This window comes from Protopterus annectens, chromosome 15.part0 (genome assembly GCF_019279795.1).
Source record: "Protopterus annectens isolate FY-2018-M chromosome 15.part0, PAN1.0, whole genome shotgun sequence".
Taxonomy (NCBI): domain Eukaryota; kingdom Metazoa; phylum Chordata; order Ceratodontiformes; family Protopteridae; genus Protopterus; species Protopterus annectens.
In genome coordinates, this window is record NC_056749.1 from 524,335,811 (window position 1) to 524,350,656 (window position 14,846).

Sequence of the window (14,846 nt, forward strand, 5' to 3'; positions counted from 1 at the left end):
ATAGGTTGATAGGTGTTTACTGGGCTAATGACCACAAGGGCCTTTTTAAGCCTAGCCATGCATCCCAAATCTCTGAAGAGTTCTGATACCCTTGATAAGTGTAAGCATGGGCCTGGGAGATGAACCATTTACAGATTACCTGTTTGCATCAGAGACATAGGGATCAAACCAGGGATGAATTTCCATTTTCCAATTGTCCAAGTTGCACTTGACTTGGATTAGGGAGGAACTCTGCTTCACATGGATAGGGAGCCTGTTATATAGATGGGTTAGTCTCTGGGATACATACTTATCTCTCCAGCAGGTCCTATGTATATAACAGGCAAGGTTTAAGACTTTAGAATGGGTAATTCTGTTAATGTTTGTTTTGTGGATATGCAGGAGGTCCATCAGAGTGGGGTCTGACAGTGCCGTGTATGCCAGGCATAGATCTCCCCTCAAAAGCCTGTAGCAGACAGAATACAGGGATAGGGCCTTGAGGCAGTCTGCATAGGACATATTACTTATGCCCTGTATTCTTTTAGTGAGGAACCTCTGTGGATGTTCCAGTTGTTGGATATGCCTGGTTAGGTACATACCAAAGAGGGCATTTTACTCAATGACAGGTCTGATGAATGCCGAATACAGCGGAACAATGACTTCCTTGGACTTAGATGCCATAGCTTTGTTTATAAGTTGCACAACATAGAATGATTTCCTCACCACAGTAGACACGTGATGATCAAAGACTAGATTACTATCTATGTATGTCCCTAAGTCCCTGACTACTGGGTCAACTCTAAGGGGTGTGTTGTCAATATGATAGTTACCAGGGATGGATGACTTCCCAAAATATACTATTATGCATTTCTTGGCATTTAGTTGTAGTCCATCACTCTGACACCAGTTGTTTATCTGTGTCAGCCCCTCTTAGAGAACATTTGTGTCAGTGTGAGATTAAATAGCTAATTTGCAATCATCTGCAAATTTATTCAGCCAGAGATCGATGACACTGCATTGACTTCTGAGAAGTAAATGCCAAAAAGGAGTGGTCCAAGGACTGATCCCTGAGGGACTCCACTTGTGACTGGCCTCTTTAAGGTGGACTCCCCAGTTCTAAATTCCTGGGTCCTGTATGTGAGCCAGTTGGCTATCCACCAGGAGACATACAGGTTTGTACCTAACCTCTTGAGTTTGTCAACAATGCTCAAATGGGGTATTGTGTCAAATGCCTTGGCCAGGTCAAGGTAGGCAGTGTGAATGATTTTGCCCTCATCCATTGCTTTGGTGACATTCTCAAAGAAGTCCACCAGGTTGAGTAGGCATGATCTGCCCTTTACGAAACCAAACTGGGTTGGGTCCATTGTTTGGAGGTTTACTATATCTCTACTGATCATCTCCATGATAATTCTTTCCATGGCTTTACATATAAGACTAGTGAGACTTATGAGTCTGTAATTTCCAAGGTCTGTAAATGTCCCATCTTTGTGCAGAGGGATGACAGTTGCCTTTCTCTATTTATGAGGCACAAAGCCTGTTTGTAGGCTACAGTTAAATATTAATTCCAGAGGCCTTGATAGGTCATGTTTCATGCTATTTAGAAGGCATCATGGAATATTGTCTGGCCCCATTGATGCAGTGTTCTTGGTCTTAGGGAGAGCATTAAGAGCCTGTTCCCTAGTGATAGCTGGGGGAATTATATTTGATGATATTTTCTGAGGGAAGGTTGAGGGGGAGACAGGAGTAAAGTTGAGGCTGAATTCATCAGCGAGGAGGTTTGCTATGTCTTCTGGCTCAGTATAGGTGGCTCCATTTACAATAAGCTCTGCACACAATTGTGTATTGCCTTTGAGGTTGCAGACATAGCTAAATAATGCTTTGTGGGTGTCCTTGGCCTGGGATGCCAAACTTACCTCAACTTTGGCTTTAGTAAGACCTTATTTGTCCTATGAGTTGTTTGTTTAGTTTAATGAGGGTGCTTTTATCCTGCTGGGTGCTGCACCTCCTAATTTTTGCCATGATTTTCTTCCTCCTGTTATACATCTGATTGATTTTGTGATTCCACCAGGGTGGCTTGATGTTTGAGTTAGTTTGGCACTTCTTCCTTTTGGGTACAGCTATTAACATGTTTGTACAGGGTTTCTGTGAACAGTTCTGAATAGGCAGAAGTGTTCTCAGGGTCTATAAGGGCTTGAAACTTTGCCAGGTACTCACTTTCTAGCAAAAGGTTAGCCTTAGAATAGTTCCTGAATATTCCAGTTTTAGCTGATGGTCCAGGTTTTATTTTTACTTCAAAGGAGACCATTTTGTGGTCTGACCTTACCAGGGAAGGCATTACAGTAGGGGGTGTGCAGCACTGTCCCATATTAGTGAGGACCAGATCCAATATGGTTGTACCCCTGGTAAGTGTATTGACTATCTTGTCCAGGGAGTTTGTGTTTACAAAATACAGGAATCTCTGTACATGTACGTTTGATGTCATATAGGATTCCCAGTTTATAGTGGAGTAATTAAAGTCACCCATGGATATGGTATTGGGGTGGATGGTTAGTGTTTCTAATAAGTTTAAATACATGATATGGGTTTCCTGGGTCATAGAGGGGGACTTGTAGCTTGCAAGGAACTGGTATTGGATTTTACCTATGGTGATTTGAACATGGAGCAGCTCAAGTGCATTGTCCTGTTTGACTAGCCTTGAAGTATATTTATTTTTGGTATCTTTGGTACATTTGTTAACTGACTGCATCTACAATAATATAAATGATAGCGTATTCATGGTTGAGTGTTTATTGACATGACACTAGCGTCTGAAGTACTCATCCATGCCCTACTGTTATCCTAATTAGTAAATCTACATTTTGGATCTGGAAGTGCCATCTGGTATAGAAGATACATATTAACTGTCCCAAGGTTTCAGTAAACATATCATTATTTGAAATAAGAATGCCACTCTGGACTACCTCATGGTTCATTTCTTGGACCACTACCGTTTTCACTGTTTATTAATGACATCACTCAAGAAGTACTGGGCATTTACCTTACCCTAAATGCAGGTCATACTGTCTTGTCTGGCACAAACAGGATTATTTGTTAACTTAAGTTTGCAAGTAGAATTCATAAATACCAATAAGCAAGAACTCATGTTGTTTACCATAACCCAAAAATAATTTGTCCTTCCCTTTCAAACTATTCAACTCAAATAATAACCTTGTTCTTAATTTTAATTGGTTAAATTGTCTACGTTTAATAACCCCACATATTTACAAAACAAACAAAATGGTTGGTCACATTGCAAAGACAATAGTGTTAAACTTTCCAGAAAGCTGCTTCATCGCACTTTCTTGTTGGTTTGTAGATTATTAACTTGCTTAATATCAAGGAATAAACAGTTCTAGAGTTTTGCTTATATATACTGATAGCACTGAGTCACTTGATAAGTACTTTGCTTTATGCGTATTCATTGGGAATTAGTGTTTTGAAGTGAGGTTATAGTCAGGGAAGTACCATTGTATTAGGCTGGCTAGTTATACATTTTTTGCACTTTAGTCGAGGATTTTGTGGGCTATCTAAAGTTAGGTAAATTTAATGCAGTTTAGTAGTTATAGCCAGATATGTTTTAGGAGAGTGGTGTAGTAGTGTGTTCTTGTTAGGGCATTAGTAGCAAATTTAAAGACTTATAATAGTTTTCTCATTGGATAGATGACTAAGTGTATGCTTGTGAAAAAGATGGATGATATGTATCATAGTGCTGATAGAAGTTATGCTACAGCTGCAGGTTATATGACTTATGTTACAGATCAGGAACGTATGCTTGAATTATAATTTCTATTAGAAGGAACATATTTGGAGCTAGGTAGGCTCTGAATATGAAAGTTGTGAGTCTGCTATAGCTACTATTTTTACTTATATTGACAAGACTGTCTCTTAGCCAGGATGCATTATTTTGTATGACTCTGGTTATGCAGTTTCTTGCTGCTGCTGACATTTTATGAAGTCCTAAAAGTACCAGGAAAGACTAGTATCACAAATGAAACACAGACACACATCAACTGTAATGAAGAAAGACCTCATTATCACCCAATTTGTATGTCTCTGAATCTCTTTAAGCTGCGACGAGTGTGGGTAAGCACTTTCCAGTGATAGTTAACAGTGGTGGCTGCTTCATGTTAATACAAGCACCCCCCCATCAGTCACTCATCTAAACACAAGCACACAGTACCTCATACCTGCCCTGTTGATCCCAAACTCTCCTCTTTTCCTGCAAAGGTAATTAACTGATGATTACAGTCAGTGCTTAATGCTAATATTTGAGTTTAGCACATTAATATCCTTTGGTAAGTGAATGGTAGAAGTGCAAAAGCTGTTATCCCAGCAGCTTTCTAAGTTTGTAGGAGGAATAACTAAAAGCAATCCATCCTTTTGGCTTTGTTTTGATGTCTTCTGATACAAGGTAGAGAGGCATGCTTAATGTTCTCAGTCACTCTCACTTATACATCATGAATAATGCATGAGGTCCTAATAATCAGCACAGTGGATTAGTGCCAAGGGTGCAAGCTTTGAATCCTTTTAATACCCCTCCCAACCTCCCCCCTTTTATAATTGTTTTTTTTTTCCTTTGGTTAAAATATATATATACACACACACACACACACACACACACATCTACTTTATATACTCAAAAGACTAGAACATCCAAGTTCTGATCAAAACTATAATATCAAACTGTTCAAATGTTGAAAAGTCATATTATCGTACCTTACAACATCGCATTTCCTCCATTGTAGCTGTGTAAACTTTTAAAAGGTTAGTAAGCCTTTAAAATGTTGTATTGCATACTGCAAATCAAAGGAAAAGAAACAAAGAATATGTCAGATGTTAGTGTTGCAAGCCCAGGTTCTGTGCGAGAGCTGTACAACATAACGCTGTCACAAAAATGTAAACTAGTGTTAATAATAGAAGTTTGTGTGTATAATGCAGAGTGCGTGAAACATTGAAAAGTATTGGTGTTGCAAGTAAAAATTATAATGCAAATGTATAGGACATGCTGTCACCATTTCATTCAGTAATGGAGAGTAGTTAAGTAAGTCTGTTTTACGTAGCCATGCAGAAGATCCTGTATAAATAGAGAAGTATACTTTATGTGAAGAATTAAAACATAGAGCTGCTGTTTCGGTTTACCTTCATGTGTGCGTATTGCACAAGGGTGAACAGGAATTGTCCGAAAGGCTGTTTGCAAACGCCGAACGGAAAAAGGTTCGAATGTGCAATGAGCAAATGCACAGAGACATTCGCTCATTGCACATTTGGCTTTTGGGGTGGATTGCACTATAGTGGGGATCTGAAAATTGTGCCTTTCCCCACTGTAGTGCGATCTCAGAGTTAGAATATTTTAGTAGGGTGGGTTTGGGGTGCAGGGGGGCTTGCCCCCCAGCTTTACACTTCATTAAATTTTTTTTCGATATTTATGTTTAAAAATCAGAGAATCTGCTTTTCGATTTGCTGATTTTCAAACATGTAAAATTGTCACTGTTACGACTTTCATGGTTAAGATTTGCTCATATGAGCAATAGCACCATTGTGTTTCACTGTTGTAAAGGTAAACCGGTGTATCACTAGATATACCCTGCTTGCTGGTAGATGATGGTATTGCAGCTTTGTAGTAGAAACATACCTCGCAGGATGTGCAGAAGCAATATGGAAACCTTTTCTTCACTGTAGTGCAATCTCTGAGTTGATATATTTAATTTGTAGGGAGTTTGGGTGGTGCATGGGGGCGCAGCCCCCACCCTGAAAAAACAAAAAAGTGTGTTTTGGAGTGTGCAAGTCTGGATTTGTTGTTGTTGGTGTTAGAAGGGAATTGTGCTACAAAGACTTGTCTGCAGCAATGTTTTTGACGTTATATGGTTTCGATGTTTAGCATATCGATCTTATGGTTATTAGACATTGTAAAATTTTGCTGTTATGGTCTTCATGTTTAGTAGTTCAAGATTTTGGTCATTTGACTTCAAGAAGTAGATCCACACACACACACACACACACACATATATATATATATATATATATATGTTTTTTTTTTTTTTTTTCCCCATGGTATCCCTGATGTCTAGTGGTAGCACAAAGATAATATCCTGTCAGGAATGTCATAGGGTACAGGTTTATAGTCCATCTTAGTGTCTTTAAGGAATGCTGCTTAATAGCATTCCTTATATAAGGGTTCCCTACACCACATTTTCTTTTCTTTTTTTTTTTTTTTTTTTTTTAATTAAGTGCCTTTCAAGAAAATTATAGAGAGGGTACCTCTGATGCCTATTGTTCATTCTGGCCCACAATACATGTAACTGTCATTCAGACATGGCACACATTACATATAATTGAAATTCTGGCATAAGTTTAAAGAGGTATCCTTGGTAGCTATTATATCCTCCCAACCAATCTTTGCTGGTTAGTGTAATGGTCTGTGGAAGTATGATAGCCACCCACAACCCCCCACACACAAATCCACCCATGGACACAATCACCCCTTCATCCATATGCACACACATACCTAACCCACACCTTCCCTATTCCCTCCACTGCTACTTACCAGGCAAACACACATACACATGCAGTCCCTCACATACACACGTCCCCTAACACTAACTATTCACTAAACTTCCCACCTTTACCTATTCTGCAGTGGCTGAACACAGGCTTTTGTCCATGTTCACTATCAAGAGTGAGCAGGCGTGGCCATGTTGAGCTATGTAGTCTGTGTAAATGCCTTAACAAAGGCAGTTCCACAAGAAGAACACATGGCTACTTAGTATATGCTTCTCCTACAGACTGCCTCTGTATCATGTAGCACAACTGGGTAGAGCTACAGACTGACACTGAATGATCAAGTAGCATCTGTTATTAAGGCTGCTTTCTTCCACTTGAATAATGTAGCCAGAATAATTTGTTATATACCAACAATGGACATGCTGATAGTAATTCATGCTTTGATACTGTTCTCCCGCATCACTGCAGTGCTGTTAGTACCTGCACATGTGGACAGCAATCTGGCTTACCTGAACCAGTTGCAAACCTTTAGAAACTCTGCTGGCTGGACTTTCCATAACATGTTATATTTCTCCTATCCTGTATGATATGAGCTGGCTGCCACTTGCTACCAGATGTGCTTTTGAGATCCTTGTTCTTACATTCTGAGCCATATCTAATATGGATCTTGTTTATTTGAAAGCACTGCAACATCCTTAATACCTCTGCCAACAGCTCAGATTGTCTGGTGAGGATTTGATTGCTGCTCTGATGACCCATCTTAAGACCTCAGACATGATTTGTTTGTACTATCTTGCTAACCTACTTTCTACCTTCCCTAATTAGGGCACTGAAATAGGGTCTTCTAAGAGGTTCCTGCATTACCATCTGTTTGTAAGACTTCTTCTTTCAGGGTTTTACATTTTTGAATTAAAGATTTTAGCTAATGTACCTTACAGCTTTGTAACTGTTTGTTGATCTAGATACAACATGAGAAGTGCAATTTATTTTGCATTGCTTTTTTTATCAGTTTCATGTGCAATATGTAAGATTAGGCATTTCACAAATACCACAGTGATTCAGGTATATTGTAGGCTCAGACAGCATTGTTTAAATTTTTGCAGTGAAATGTAATATTTCCTCTGTATTGACATCCATAACATAGAGGATTATGATCAGGTTGCCGATTATAATCCACTTTTTATTTGTTTGAGACATGGATGCCAAGGAATTCATCTTGAGATCGAAGCTCAAGCGGTAAATCTTGGCATCCATGTCAAGAATATATAATAAGGGGTTATGGTTGGTGAGACAATCATAATTCTTTGTAGTGCATGGAGCTTCATATACTCCATGCACAGGTCTATGTCTGATGATCGACCTTTTGGAAACTCGAAAAAATATCAAAGAGACCATATAATCGAGTTTCTGAAAACTCGAACATCAAAAAAAAAATAAAAACACAAAAATCGAACTTAATTATATACACCAACTCTGAGATCGCACTACAGTGAGAAAAAGAATAAATTTCACGATCCTCATTGTACTGCAATCGCCATTCAAAAGTTTCCAGTTTTCAAACAACTCTATCAGATGGTCTCGACCATATGGAGTTCGAGTTTCTGAAAACTTGATCAACTGATAGGGACCCCACCGTGTACTATTAGTTAAAGGGAGAAATAAATCGCTAAGTATTTTCCTGGGTTGCAAAGTAATGAAACACTTAGTGAGCTCTTTAAAAGAGTTAGTATTACATTTACACTTACCTCCAACTCCAAGATCACACTACAGTAGAAAAAAGTTAATTTTCTAACCTCACACTGAGGGGTGCAGGGGGGCTTGCCTCCTGAAGAAATGTAGTAGAAAATGTATTTGTTAGTTAGGTGTTGTTGTAGGTGGGTTTTCAGTGTTTTGAATTGATTAAAATTGTACTTACTGTAGAACTCTGACTTTTTTGCCCTAACCTGGTCAACACACTTGTCCAGCTGGTCAGCACTCTGCTTTTGAAAATTGTCATACCTGTGACAGCACTTTTGAGTGGAGCAGGTTATACCTGTTAGGGTTGACAGGTGGTCACCCAACTCCTGATAGATATAATTTTTTTTCCAAGTGCTGGCATGCATGCACACCTAGATATGAGTCATGCAGAAGGTAGAGAATGACTAAGGTCTCTTTCCCAAACTATCCAGGAGGGCGGCCTCATGTCTTCACAGGTGAAAGCATGATTCAGAGAGCCAGAACCAGAATGAAGAAAGAATGGTGAAGGCTGTATTAGTCAGAACCACTCCCTGTTGAGTTTGACAACACCTTACCCAAACCCTTTTTTACTAACATGCTCATTACACCAGGTAATTAGCACGTTTGGTGTAACCAAAACTGCTTTGACACACACTTCTTTTTTTTCTTAAAGGAAAACATTTACTAATATTACAGTTACTAATGGATTATTTCTAAGTTTATCTATAACAATAACTGTTGCCAGTAATATTTTTAGTAATGTTTACATCTTTAGTTTCATGCATTGACTTTTTTTTTCTTTTATAGGTAGTGGACAGTTGCTATCATTAGGTTTTAAAGGTCAGTTGCAATGCATTTTGAACTATGATGTGCATTTAAAGATAATGTATCACCGGTTAATTATGGTGAACTACTTGCAAGTTGTTTGACATGTGGTGGTGGTCACTGAAATTCTAATAAGTGGACAGTACATCATTACATAAGTTTCAGATTATCCATACCTTTGAAAACTGGTTATTGCAACTGAGAATGTATACTGTGCTGAAGATGGAAAGACAGACGTGTAGCGAAAGTGTTTTACTACTGTCAGTGAGGAATGAATGTATGGCAGCGGTAGATTGTACTGCATTTTGATTTTGCTGTAATTACATTTATTAGTATTGAACAAGCTGAAGTTGTGCACTTTGAAATCACATTTCTGTTTCCTTATTTATTTAGTTGTGTTTGTGGCAAGAATAGCAGGCCAATGGTTTATAGTTTAATGGCTCATGCCATCCAGACACTACTGTGGCAAGTGTTTGACCAGAGTACTTTTATTTATTTATTTTTCTTTATAGTTCAGATAGAGAATAAGGGACCCAGGCATAGATAAGATAACATTAGCTATGTGGAAAACTGTGTTCTCATGGTAGCACTTAGGACATATGACAAACTTCTTTTTGGTAAATAGGGACCTATGCAAGCTAAGAGTTGTTCAAATCAGTGCAGTTAGTGGCAGAAACAGATCTCTGGCACCGTGCAAGAAAAGGGAAAATGATATGGTAGGACAGCCTAGAAGCAAAGCCAGACAGAATGCAATTTCCAGGGCCACTGGGGGGGGGGGGCAATGAATCTTAAGTTAACACCAGATGATGAATACTTTTTGTCCATCCAAAGGGGTGACTATTATACAGAAGATGGTGCAAATGGAATAGTTAGAGATGGCATAGATACTGTTCCATCAAACCAAAGTCTGCAGCAGCCTTTGCATTCATCCATTCCTGAAGGATGGTTTAATGTATACACCTTGTAAATGTGTAATATTGAATAGTGACAAACAGTACTGTCATTAAACATGCCACAGTTCATTATCATTAGTTCAGCCTTGTACATCAGCAGCTAATTAAAAAGAAGGCAGATGTCTTGGTAAGTGTCCTACCACACCCCCCCCCCCCCTTCAACGCTTTAAGCGTGCTCTACTGTATGCTCTTGTACTGGTATTAATGTGTTGTAACAATTTATTTTACAGACTCAGCACCAGATGCAAACAGTTCAACTGTAAGAATAAATATGGATGAAGTCAGCTGTAGAATGGGTGTTGCTGATGATATGATAATGATGATGATGATGATAATGTGGTTGTATTTACGAGGGACACTGATGGAAGTGGCAGGCAGTCTCCCAGTGTATTGACTGGCTCTCTCACCTCACTTATTATTGACTCTACAGAAAGTGGCACTGTATCTCAAAGTCAGACACAGGCTAACATTCAGTTCATCATTATATACCTGGAACAAGTCTGCACTACACCAGTGTCTCCATATGCACAAGACGTTTGAGGATGAAGGCAATCTAAGGCCACATTTCCCACAGTAAAAAAATTATAAAGAGGAACTAGCTGCAGAAATTATTTTGAACTACCTCAGGAAACAAGTAAATCACTGGCTGCAAAACAGGAAATGCACCACAAGATAGTTAGGGCTCAAACCAATGCAACAGAGAGTCAGCTAGAAATATTGAACGTCTTACACCATATGTGAGAAGATTTCAAACAGTACTTTGAATTGGCAGAGAGACAGGATGATGCCATGGTTTTACAGATGTGTGGCATGGTGGCACACCAGGCATCATTTGCAGCCTCCATTCCTACGCTGGTTTACACATACCAGAGTCAAGCTGGAGTCATTTTTACCAAGAGAAGAGGACAGGGCACTGTCCGGAGACATGGAGGGAGAGCACATGATACTAACACTGGAACTCCAGACACTAATGTTAGCATTCACAGTGAACAATCAGAACACATTTCTCACAGGCCATATCAATGGTCATCTACAAGTAGGAGAACCTCACGTTCCAGGTCATGCGGCACTGTCGGGTCACTGACAGAATCACCTTCCTCCTTTTCTAGATCACAGCATTGCACTAACTCACCTTACAGTTCTCATGGTAACCCATCCTCCAGATCAGTTGCACCATTACCAGGACAGATATGTATGACTCATTTGAAGTGGATCTGCTGTGACCTACATTTATTGATAAATATGTCAGTGTACTGGAAATAAGGTTTAGTTGTGGATGAGGGTTGGCATTTATATGAAGTTCTTCTGTTCCAGCTATCACTTTCATTATATTCTAAAATTGCAATCTTGTAAATTTCTGTTTAAATGCAATTGCGTTGTGGGAAAAGAGGGAAGTCTATTTACATCTGTTAAGTACATAACTGAACTGTGGGGCAAACAGCAAAGATGTATGCATTACTATTCCATATGCTTCAGTTACATAAGAAATCACAATAGCAATGAGCAGACATTTCCAGGTCCACTACATAATTCAGAAATGACAAACAGATAATCATCCTGCCATATACACTTAACTGCTAATACACCCTCATAAATGGACAAATGAAGAAAGTGTCAGAGCTCATAATTATGTCTAATGACAGTAAGAAAGAAATTTGATGTACAGTGCAGCATAATTCTTTCCAGAGAAATTGCAAATGAAACTTAACATTTTTCATTGCTGACAGTATCACTTTTTATTGCATAGTAAATAAATAATTAAGCAAAATAGTTATTAAACACTGTCTCACTTCAGCTTTAGGCTTCTGGCAAAGGCCCTTGCCTCCCCCATAGTGCCTTTTTTAGGAAAAGTCATGAGGTCAATACTACCAAAATAAAAATTTCAACAAAACGCAAATTAAAGGTCATGCTGCTAATTGCTAGGAGTCTAAACATGAAACTGCACTCATTGCAAGCATTCTTAACCCTGGAGAATGCTGACATTTGTGCAGTCACAGAAACCTGGATCAAAGCTGTGGAGAGCATCCCAGTCTTACCTGGTTAATCATCCTAACACACATTCAGACCCCAAACTGTGGGCTGCTAAGCCAAAGGAGGTGGAGTTTCAATATATATTAAAGACACACACACCTCCAGGCTGGTCAAACTGTATGATGCACAGGAGACACTCCAGGTGCAGTTAACCATTGATAAGACCCCTATTTGAATTGTAGCAAGCTACAGGCCCCCAAATTTGACTCAAGATGCCCACTCCACCTATCTGGACCTCTTCAAATCTATCAAGACTTAACCCTTTACCCTGATCCTGGGTGACTTTAATTACCCAACCATAGATTGGAAAAATAACTCATGCCAGAACACAAATGCCCAGAGATTCCTCGATTCTATCAATGCAAATGCCTTGGAACAGCTAGTCGATACCTCCACAAGAGGTGATAATATCTTGGACCTGATATTAAACAATATGAGTAACCAGTGCAGCCACCCCTACAGTATCATCCTCACTGGTAAGATCCGACCATAAAGCGGTCACTTTCAAAGTCACCATTTTCCCTGACCCATCTAGCGAGGGTCAAACAAAAAAAATTTCTCCAAAGCTGATTACAACCTCCTGAGGGATTGTATAAACAGCTTCACAGCCCCCTCTCCCACTGTAGGAACTGGCACCAATTTTCAAATCTACACCAAAGTACTATAGGAGCATTTATATAGATGCACTGAATCAGGAATACCCGACAGGACAAAAATCATCCTCCGCAAGGAAGAGTAAACCTGTCTGGTGGACATCTGCAATAAACTATATAACAAAAGGAAAAAAATTACTGTCCAGGACCAAAAAGGAGCAGGTGCCCCACTGAAAGCAATCTCTCCTTACCCTGAACAAGCAAATAAGAGCACTAATGAAATCCTCTAAAGCCAAATATGAGTCCAAATTGGCCACATCTACTAGAGACCATCATAAAGCCTTCTTCACATATGTCCAAATTCTGAAAGGAAACACCCAGATCTGTTCAGAACCTGCCCCTCAGCTTTGTCTGAGCTAAGTGGACGACAGCCACTGTCATCCCTTTGCATAAAGGTGGAACATCCACTTATCTGTGAAATTATAGACCCATCAGCCTAGCTAGCCCGATCTGCAAGGCCATGGAATGAATTATCATGAACCTCATTAACAGGGACATTGGCAACCTGCAAACACTTGACCCTACACAGTTTGGCTTTGCCAAGGGCAGGTCATGTCTGTTAAATCTTGTCGACTTCTTTGAGACAGTCACCAAAGCCATGGACAAGGGGAAGACAGTGCACACCACCTACCTTGACCTGGCCAAAGTCTTCAACACTATTCAGCAGATAAACTCCCTCAACTAGGCATCAATTCATATGTTACCAGATGGGTAGCAAACTAGCTCACTGATAAAACACACCTAATCAAAATAGGGGAAGCCATGTCAAGCAGTCAACCCGTAACGAGCAGTGTACCCCAGGGATCGGTCTTTGGGCCTCTGTTATTCGGGATATACTGTAAGGTACAGACCAAAACCAGTGGACTATGGCTGCCTAAATTTGCAGATGACTACAAGCTGAGTGCAATCATCGTGATGTGGACGTCCTTCAAGAGAGTCTCACCCAAACAAATGACTGGTGCCAGAAACATGGCCTCAAGCTGAATGCCAAAAACTGCATCATCATCCCCTTTGGGGAGAAGACATCCCACATATTATCACATTAATATCAAGCAGTAGTGTGGAATTTGGGTACCCAAGTTGATAGCAACCTGACTTTTGACCACCATGTTGCTTCTGTTGTACAGAAAGCTTTCTGTGTGGCCCAACTCATAAGTAGGATATCTCATCCAGGGACAAAGAGGTCACAACATCCCTGTATTCTTCCCTTATAAGGCCAATTATTGAGTACACCACCCCCTTTGGCATGTACCCCACAAAGCACATGCAGCAGCTGGAAACACCACAGAGGATCCTCAGCAGGCAAATCCAGGACCTCAAACACCTAATCTACACAGATAGGCTAAAAGCTCAGGGGTGACCTCGGGCATATAAAGCAATCTCAGACCCTGCCTTGATGGGACTGCTGCATATCACCAAGTCAAACTCCACTCGAGCAACCCATACACGCGACCTCAACCTGGTCTGCAATATCAATAGGACTTGGTGGGACAGATTTGTGTCCCAGAGACTCCCCCATCTGTGGAATAGACTCCCTCTCAATGTCAAGCAGTGTACCTCATTATCCCTTTTTAAGCGCGACCTGGATAACTGGATGGGAAACAGGAAATACACCCCTGAGATTCCACTTGTGTCTTGCTGGACAGAGTCTTTAGGTGCTGACTTGTCTAAACATGGGCTAAACTCTTGGCTAGGCTTATAAGGGCCTCAGGGCAAATAGCATGGCTTAAACTCCTATGATCCTATGAATACAGCATGTGCAGCTGTTTATTTATTTATTGTTCTGTTCCCTTTCATTATCACTGCACAGTAATTAGAAAGCACTCAGACAGTCATTAAAAAAATTATTTTAAGATGAGAGAGAATGTCAGATGAAAAGTGACAGCAGACCATGCACCACACAGCATAACCCACAGGTATGACTACATGCATCAGTTATACTCTATGCGTTTAAATAGAAAAAAAAAAGAAAAAAAAAAGGAAACACTAACCTAGTTCTGGACTAGACGCTGCCTACTGCTATCTGGTAATCATTACTCATACTGGGAGTAGAACTGGGAGTTGCAGTGACAGCACCAGACCAGTACGTGATCATATTATGCAGAATGCAACAGGCAGTGAATATTCTACATGCAGTAGCTGGGTCATA